Source organism: Chrysochloris asiatica, unplaced genomic scaffold, assembly GCF_000296735.1.
Source record: "Chrysochloris asiatica unplaced genomic scaffold, ChrAsi1.0 scaffold00023, whole genome shotgun sequence".
Lineage (NCBI taxonomy): Eukaryota > Metazoa > Chordata > Mammalia > Afrosoricida > Chrysochloridae > Chrysochloris > Chrysochloris asiatica.
The window spans coordinates 16,403,279-16,412,136 of record NW_006408541.1 but is presented as its reverse complement, the minus strand read 5'-3'; positions in this window follow the sequence as shown (position 1 = coordinate 16,412,136).

Sequence of the window (8,858 nt, the reverse complement as noted above, 5' to 3'; positions counted from 1 at the left end):
GACTACTTTAAATGCGGATCCCTGTGCCAACAACTACTTTTAGCAAGGACCAACTATCAGAAGGAGAGAAACTTGTGCGAAAATAGCAAAATGGAAGCATTGTTCCTGAGGGTTTGGAGTGGACTCAGGGGACTGTGGGGTGGGAGAGGCCTGGAGACGTGGTTTGCCATCACAAATAAGTTGTGAGAGAGAGAGAGAAAATAAAAAAGTGAGTTAAAGTTTTTCCTTACGGCTGAAAGGAAGAGGGTGTGGGCAAAGCTAATCCTCAAAGGGCCTGAAAGCCCATGTTGTTGTTGTGGTTGTTAGGTGCCATTGATTTTGACCACAGTCACCCCATGGGACAGAGTAGAACTGTCCCAGAGTTATCCTGTTTGTAGTATTTATGGAAGCAGATCGCCAAGTCTTTCTGACATGATTCTGTTGTTGTTACGTGCCTTCTGGTTGGTTAGGACTTCCAGCAACACTGTATATTGATTCCCAGAGCAGTTGGTAGGTTTGAACTGCCCGGCCTTGTAGTTAGCAGTCCAGTACAGATCCTACAGCGCCACACTAGGGCTCATGGAACCGCTAGATGGGCTTGAACCACCAACCTTTCAGTTGGCAGCTTGAGTGCTTAACCATAGCAGCACCAGTGCTCCTTTGAAAGTCCATAGTTCAGTGGAACCTTGTCTGAAGCAGATGGGCAGTGTTTGGAGAAGGAAAGCCACTCCATGAGGCTGGAAGGAGTATAGTAGAGTCACCTTTGGAGATGCTGAAAGGCAGGAAGCAGGTCATGGTTTGAGATCATGATGGAGAAAGGACCAATTCTGAGGAACTTAGAGTCCTCAAGGCTGGAGTAGAATCTTATGATAAAGGTTCCAACTCTATCCTAGTGAGAGAGGTGAATGCTATGTGCAGTAGTGATTTGACCATCCCCAGCAGCATTCATGCAGAACCTAGGTGATGATACATGATACAGAAAGTCCAGCTTTGAGATAGGATGTTGGACTCAAGCAGAGGTTCATAGGTAACTGACCCACGTGATGGTGTTCATCTGTGACTATTTTCACCCATCCATAATAAAACGAGAACAAAAAGAATTAAGTGATGAGATGTTGATCTAAAAAATGAAATTGATTTTAATCAAAGCGCTGTCCTTTGAGACTATACACTTGCTGTTTGGAATGCTCAAACATCCTTTACAAAAGAACCAGTCTGTGAAATGTAAGAGTCTGAAAATACCAAATTAGAGAATGGCCAAGTCTTTTCCATTACCGAGAGCCTGTGATTCTAGGAAAATATGCTTCTGATTTGGATGAAACGGGATAGGAGAAACGAGGATAGAAGCCAGCCTAAAACTGATATATGGAGAACCGGTTGTGTCAGCATGTTGTATGGAGGTGTGGAGTTAATTATCAGAAGGAACTGCTAAGAGAAATGACAATGAGCTGCCCTGGGGAACTGGGAAGGAGGGTGGGACTTCCTCTTAAGCATCAATTCTGTATTGTTACATGAATATTTAAATTACATGACTTCTGTTTAAAATAAAATGCTTAAAAATAAAAGGTAATGACAACAGCTGTTGTTTACTGGATTCTGTGCCAAGTGCTTTTTTGGTTTTGTTGTTAAGTGCCGTTGAGTCGATTCCGACCCATAGTGACCCTGTAGAGGGTTTCTGAGGAGCAGCTGGAGAGCCTGAACCGCCGACCTTGCAGTTCAAACGGTTTGCAGTCTGGCGCATTAATCCACAGCACCACGTTGTTGAGATACACTTTATTTATTAACTTTTTCTTGTGAATGGGATGAAAGTTTACAGAGTAGATCATGTTTCCACTCAATGATTCATACATATTTTGTTTTATCTAATTACTTGCAATCCCCACAAGGTAACGTCACTTTATCCACTTCCTCCTTATGTTTTCTGTTTCCATTCCTCCTTCTTTCCTAACTTTTCTGAACTTCGCGTCCTTGGGTAAAGGCTGCCCTTTTGATCTCAAGTAGTTGATGATTCTAAGCAAGTAGGATAAGCACTAGACTGCAAGGTTGGTTTGAACCACAAGGTCAGCTGTTCAAACTCACCAGCTAGTCCTTGGAAACGCTATACAGAGTCGCTGAGACAGAAATAACTGCACTCAACAACAACACCTCCCTCATGTTATTGGTCTCTTTATAGGCATGTATACTTATGACCACCATTGTAGGGCTGAAAACTGAGCCATGGGGGAGAGTTCAGTTCCAGACTGAAGGGTGACGAAGAGCCAGAGTCTCAGGAGCTTTATTAGTTCCTCTCCAGCCGGTAAGGCTGGTCACTCCCGTGATTTTGAGTTTTCTTCCACATTTTTCTCCTAGTCTATCCAGAACCTTCTAATGTGATCCCTTTCAGAGCAGCTGATTGTGGTATGTCATTGGTATGTGCCGTGGAGTCAGGTCCGACTCATAGCGACCCTTTACAGGGTTTCTGAGGCTGTAAATCTTTACAGGAGCAGAAAGCCTCATCTTCCTCCCACGGAGCAGCTGGTTGTTTCGAACTGATGACCCTGAGGTTAGCAGCCCGATTCGTAACCACTACGCTACCAGAGCTCCTTGATCGTGGTATAGTTATCATATTTAATTCATGTAGTTTTGTCATTGGCTGCCATTGAATCAGCCTTTGACTTATGGCAACCCCATGTACAATGGAACGAAATGCTGCCTAATCCTGCACCATCCCCATCATCAGTGGAATCAGAACGTGGTAATAATAAGGTTACTATTGGCCAATTAATTGTCAGAAGTAGGCCACGTGGCTCTGCCTCAGTCTGGAAGCTCTGCTGACCCCTGCTCAGAACCTTAGCAACACACAAGTCTCCACTGACAGGCGGGTGGGTTGCTGTGCATAAGGCACCTCAGGCAGGAATTAAACCCAGGCCTTCTGTGTGTACGGTGAGAATTCTACCACTGCAATGAAGAAACAGGCTGAGAGGTGTTGGGAACGATTTTAACAGGAGCGCCCAGGTGAGACCCCCTGCACCCTGCTCTGCTGCCCCACTCTGAGTGGGACTTCTGGCTGCACAGCCCTGCAGTTTGAGGAGAGGAAGAGGATAAGCCAGGGAGATGCCGCAGAAGGAAAACAGAAGATGGCTAGAGGAGAGACAAGAAACAAACAAGTTAGGGTTTCTGGGTTGTACATTTTGAGCAGTTCTGTAGTTTGACACAAAGTAAGAGAAGGAGACAGAGGTGCATGAAAAGAGAAACTAACAAATGGGATTTTGGGCCACTGGTTCTTTCCTCCCTTGTTTTGGATGTGATGTGGGGGAGATAGAGGGGGAGGCAGACTGGATGTTTGTTATGTGCCAGGTACTAAACTAGGAGCATTGTGTAAATACCACCACATCTAGTCCTCACCATTGTTGTTGTTGTTAAGTGCCACCAAGTTGGTTCCAATTCACAGCCACCCTATTTAGGTCTTTGCAGGAGCAAAAAGCCTCATCTTTCTCCCACGGAACAGTTAGTGGGATTGAACCCACCATAGCCCTAGGAAATAATCCATCAACTACAGAGGTTGCTTTGAATACCTAAATGCCACAAGCTTGGCACTGCTGCCATTTAGAGTCAGATAATTCTCCGTTCTGGGGGCTGTCCTGGGCATTGTAGGACGTTTAGCATCATCTCTCATCTCCACCCAGGAGATGTCGTTAACACTTCTCTTCCCTTTGTGGCATTTTGTGATATTCGAAAATGTCTCCAGACGTTACCAGGTGTCCTCTGGATGACAAAACTGAGACCCGTTGGTCTCGTGTATGTTGTTGGGTGCTAGTGAATCGATTCGGGCATGTGACAGAGTAGGAATGCCCAGAGCCTTTTCTTGTCTGTGATCTTTATAGATGCAGACTACCAGGTTTTACCCGCTCTAAGCTGTTGGGTGGGTTCAAACACCTTTCAGTCAGTAGCCAAGTGCTTAACCATTGTGCCACCAGAGCACCCTCTAAGGTGGCTAGGCTTGCCATATTTTTTACATTTAATCGCCCTTTTCACTGACTGTCATGATGCTCACTTTATAGATGGGGAAACTGAGGCTGAGAGAAGGAAAGGGCTCACCCGGGATCACACAGTTGTTCATAGTAAAGCTTGGGATGGAGCCAAGTCTGTTTTCAATACTGAACTTAGAAACCCAGTTGGGCCCATATTTCATGGTTCCCTGAGGCTGGCACTGAGATAAAGATTGAGGACATTTCGGGTCGGGGTGTCTGGGCTTTCACTGTATTTTAAAATCAGGCTGTTTGCATGGTGGTTGAGAACCTGGCTCTGGGTCCAGATGCCTCTTTCAACCCACTTAAACCAGTTCTGAAATCCTAGGCACAGTACTTAAACTCTCTGGGCCTCAGTTTTCTTTTCTGTAAAGTGGGGTTAATGATAATCCCTCTTCCTAGGGTTGTTGTGAGGATGAAATGAGACAACCAGAGTAAAGCGGCACCTAGTAGATACTCAGCACCGATCAATATGAACTGTTACTCTCTGTAGCTTTTAAAGCCCATTTCCCATTCTCAGCCTTTGGATTCAGACCTCGGTGACGTATCTCAGGGCACTGTCTCTGCTGTGGCTGACTTCTGCTTTGCCGTCAGTCCTTGGGACTGCAATGTAGGTCAGTTTTTCGCTGACCACTAAGCAGTCGTCTGTGGACTGCCGCAGTCACCAGATTTGGCTTGAGTGTCCGGGGTAGGAAAAAGCATCCAAGCTGACCCAGCATTCGCCTTCTCCACCGACAGGCGTCTCCAGAGAATGGTGGAAGTGTCTCGGCACATGGAAGATATTAATTCATGTGGCCACAAATAGCTGGAACACTGTGTCCTCAGGACTGTGATCCAGCATCCCCTGAAATTTACTGAGGATGCCAGCTCGGCTGCCAGAAAACCCACTGGCTGCCTTCAGCTGCCCGGCGCTCCTTGATAGGCGACCCCTCGGGATTTGAGGGACCAAGGGTAGGATTAAGTAGTTTGGTTGTTTTTAATTCCATCGCTCTACTCCCAGCATCCCAGTACCATGCTTTTTGCTCCCCTTCATGTCAGTCACATGGAGGTGCTGTATGCCGTTGAGTGGATTCCTACTCCTAGTGACCTTGTAGAACAGAGGAGAACTGCTCTGGGGGTCATGGGATCATTGTGCCACCAGGATTCTTGAACTACTTACTGTTCAGCCCACTGGTTTCCCACTAGAATTTGATTGCCTAGTGAATAATTGTTATCAGGACTGATTGTGAGGGTTGGAAATGTAAATGTGGACATTTTATAGCAAGGAGGGGAGTGATTAACTTTGCAGTCTAGGAGCGGAGGGTCCTAGGACCATCAGTGGAGAAGAGCCGAGAGCGGGACCCTACCCCAGAGAAGCAGTGAGGCCTGAGAGGGAGGCAGAGACAATGACGTGGAAAGATGGAGCAGCTAGGGACTCTAGACCCAGAGAGGGAGAGGGACTGTGTGCTGAAGACCAGGGGCAGTGGTGTGGGGGGCAGGCTTGCAGGGTATACTCTTTGGTTGGTTGATGATGCATGGACAGGATTGTAACTATGGCAATGAAACGATATATGATAGAATGAATGTAAAACTAATGTTCTCCCATGTACCTATCACATAATTCACAATAAAACATTTATAATAATAATAATACACATAGAATTTGATTGCCTACTTCCTTTATCTGCTGTTCCCTCTTTTTAACTCAGTTGTGGTATAATCTATTTCAATCATGGCGGCCACATGCATGTCACACTCTGTCGGGTTTTAAATGACTAATTTCGTGGGTATAGATCACCAGGCCTTTCTTCCAAGGTACCTCTGGGTGGATTCGATCTGTCAACCTTTTGTTAGCAGCTGAGTGTGTTAACATTTCCACCCCAAATCTTCATATGGTTAAATATCACCACCTTTCTATAAGCCTGGTACTACCACCTCTGCCTCCCCCAAGGAAGAGGGGGTGTGGGCTCTGCTAAGGGGCAACTGCATTGGCTCAGGCAAGGAGCCCACTCTCTCTGAACCTCAGTTTCTGTCCCTGTAGAGTGGGAAGACTGGTCAGTACCTTCTGTATCCATTCACTGAGATATAGACGAAAGAAGTCTTGGTACTGTGCTAGGCATGTGGTAGGGACTCAGATGTTAGCTCAGAGTGGGGGAGGCAGAGAACTGGGCATTGGGTCTAAAGAGGCTAGCAGGACAGCCAAGTGGCCACGCAGTGGTGGCAGCTGCCAGGTAGACTGGCTGCATTTCCAGGAATTTGGCCAGTAACTCCTTACTGTCCAAATGGATTTAGAGCCCTCCTGATGTGATGGAGCAGCGCTCCGCTACTAACCGAAAGGCTGGCAGTTTGAGCCCACCAGCAGTTCTCGTTTTAGAAAAAAACCTGGTACTCTGCTCCCATAAGGTTATAGCCTAGGAAACCCTACTTTGTTACACACGAGGTCTCTATGAGTTGAAAATGAACTTGACATCATACACCAACAATACTTCACAAACAAGCAAGTCTGCATGACATCAGCTCCCTGCATCACTAGTTCCCCAGGGCCACACTGAACCAGAGGGGCCAAATGAGCTAAACTGCAACTCAGTGGTTTTCTAGTGCTGGGGCAGTGGATAGGAGTCCCATCCCTCACCAGAACCAGGGAAGCAGATGGGAAAGGGCCTTGGGATACTTTCTATGAGATTATCTTGCCTTATCCTAGGGAAGAGCAGATGACATCGGTCAAGACTCAGGTCAGACTGTTGTTGAGCCAGGCCACAGGTCTAAGTGGAAATGTGCAAGGACACTGGGGTATCAGGCAGAGCTGTTCCCTACAGAGAGACAATGGAAGAGAAGGAAGGCATCCATCCTTGACACCTCGACACTGTCTAGAATATAGTAAGTGCTCAGTGACTAGTAGTTGAATGAATGAATGGATTTACTCAAACAATATTTAGCGATCCCTGCCTTGGATCCCTAGCATTGGAGTCCCAGGTGCCCACAGTTGATGTGCTCAGCTGCCAACTGAAAGACAGAGATTCTAGTTCATAGTGAGGTACCTCGAAAGAAAGGGCTGGAAATCTTCTGAAAAGTGCCTATCTTCTGGTTCTTTCTGTGGCCTGTCTCTGGGTCATCCTCTCCCTCTCCTCAAAGCCTGGATGGGAATAGCAAAGCATAGTGCAGGGGTCCCTCCCTGACACCCACTCTGTAAAGCAAACACATGCTCTTCACCTCTCTGAGCCTGCTTCTTTGTCTCTAGGAGGAAATTAGGGGCTAGAGGTGGTCCAATGGTGAAACTTTCACTTTCCACGTAGAGTTCTGGATTCAGTTCCCGGCCCATGAACCTCTTGTGCAACCACCACCCACCTGTCAGTGGAGTATCGTGTGTTGCTCTGGTGCTGAACTAGTTTGATTGGAATTTCTAGACAAATGTGGATGAGACAGAAAGATTTGGTGATCCACTTCCGACAGTCAGCATAATCCCTGACATGATCATGATCATGTCAGAGTTGATTCGATGGCAATTGTTGGTTGGTCCTGTAGCAAGCTCTGTGCTGTTATTGTTGTTAAGTTATGTGTTGTTATTGTTGGTTCCGACTCACTGCGACCCTGTATAGGGTTTCCACGGAGCCGCTGGTGAGCTTGAACCTTGTGGTTCAAACCAACCTTTCAGTCCAGCTCATTAACCCACAGCGCCACACCAGGACTCCATGCTTTGTGTTAGTTGCTGGGAATTCGGACACGTCAGGCCCAGTGCATTTGCGCCAGCCCCACCTTAGTGTGCAAACAGATGCCTGAACTGAGAATTAGCAAAGACTGTTGAGAGCTTGAGTAGCTGAATTGTCCTTAGAGGAGTGAACTGGGAAATCAGGGCTGCTGTATAAGTCAGCGCATGTTTGGGGGTAAGTGACAAGAATCTCAAATCCAACAAAAAAAGAGCTCCTTGCCTGGCGGACATAACCGAGAGTCCACCAGTAGATCTAGCTTTGTTTATTGTTGTCAAGTGACGTGGAGTCGGTTCCAACTCATAGCGACCCTGTCTAGGATTTCTGAGGAGCGGCTGGTGACTTTGAACCGCTGACCTTGAGGATCAAACTGACATTATCAATGTCCAGTGCTTATCTTACAGCACCACACCAGGATCCAGGTGCTCAAACAATGTCAAAGTAGTGTGGCCCCCCCTTCACCCCATAATCTATAAACGCATTGCCATCCAATTGCTTCTGACTCACAGCGACCCTATAGGTCAGAACAAACTGCCACATCTCTTGCCTATGGAGTGACGTTGTGTTGGAGGCACCCGTTGTGTTGGCCGCCGAGCTCTTTAACCACTGTGCCACCAGCGCCTCCCATCTGTCTTGATTATGTTTGCTTCTATTCTGCTTCCCTTGTGGGCAGGTGTTTTCAATTCATGACGGCCCCCAGAAGCTGGAGGCATTTTCATCTAGAGGACTCACAGTCACGACAAAAAAAAAAAGAGTTCTTCCCACCCCACCCCCGCATCAGCTACTCTCAAGTCACAGGACAGTCTCTCACTGGGCCAAGTTGGGACACGTGCCCATCCCTGACCCAATCACGGTGGCAGAGGGTGATGCTGCACTCTGATTGGCCAGGCACTGTGGAAGTGGAGGTGATCAGCTCCTCCCACACAATATGGTTGGAGTGTGAGGTAGGAATGGCTCTCTAAATGCTGTAATGTTTACAGAGTAGACCGCCACATTTTTCTCTCCAAGAGCCAATGATGGATTCGGACTATCGACATTTAAGCAGAGCACTTGACCATGGGACTACCAGGTAATTAAATGAGATATGACACAACAAGGGCTTATTAAACGGTAGCTATTATTAGTTTCCTGATGCGGTGCTGTAGGATAAGCATTGGGTGCTACAAGGTCAGGGGTTCAAACCCACCAG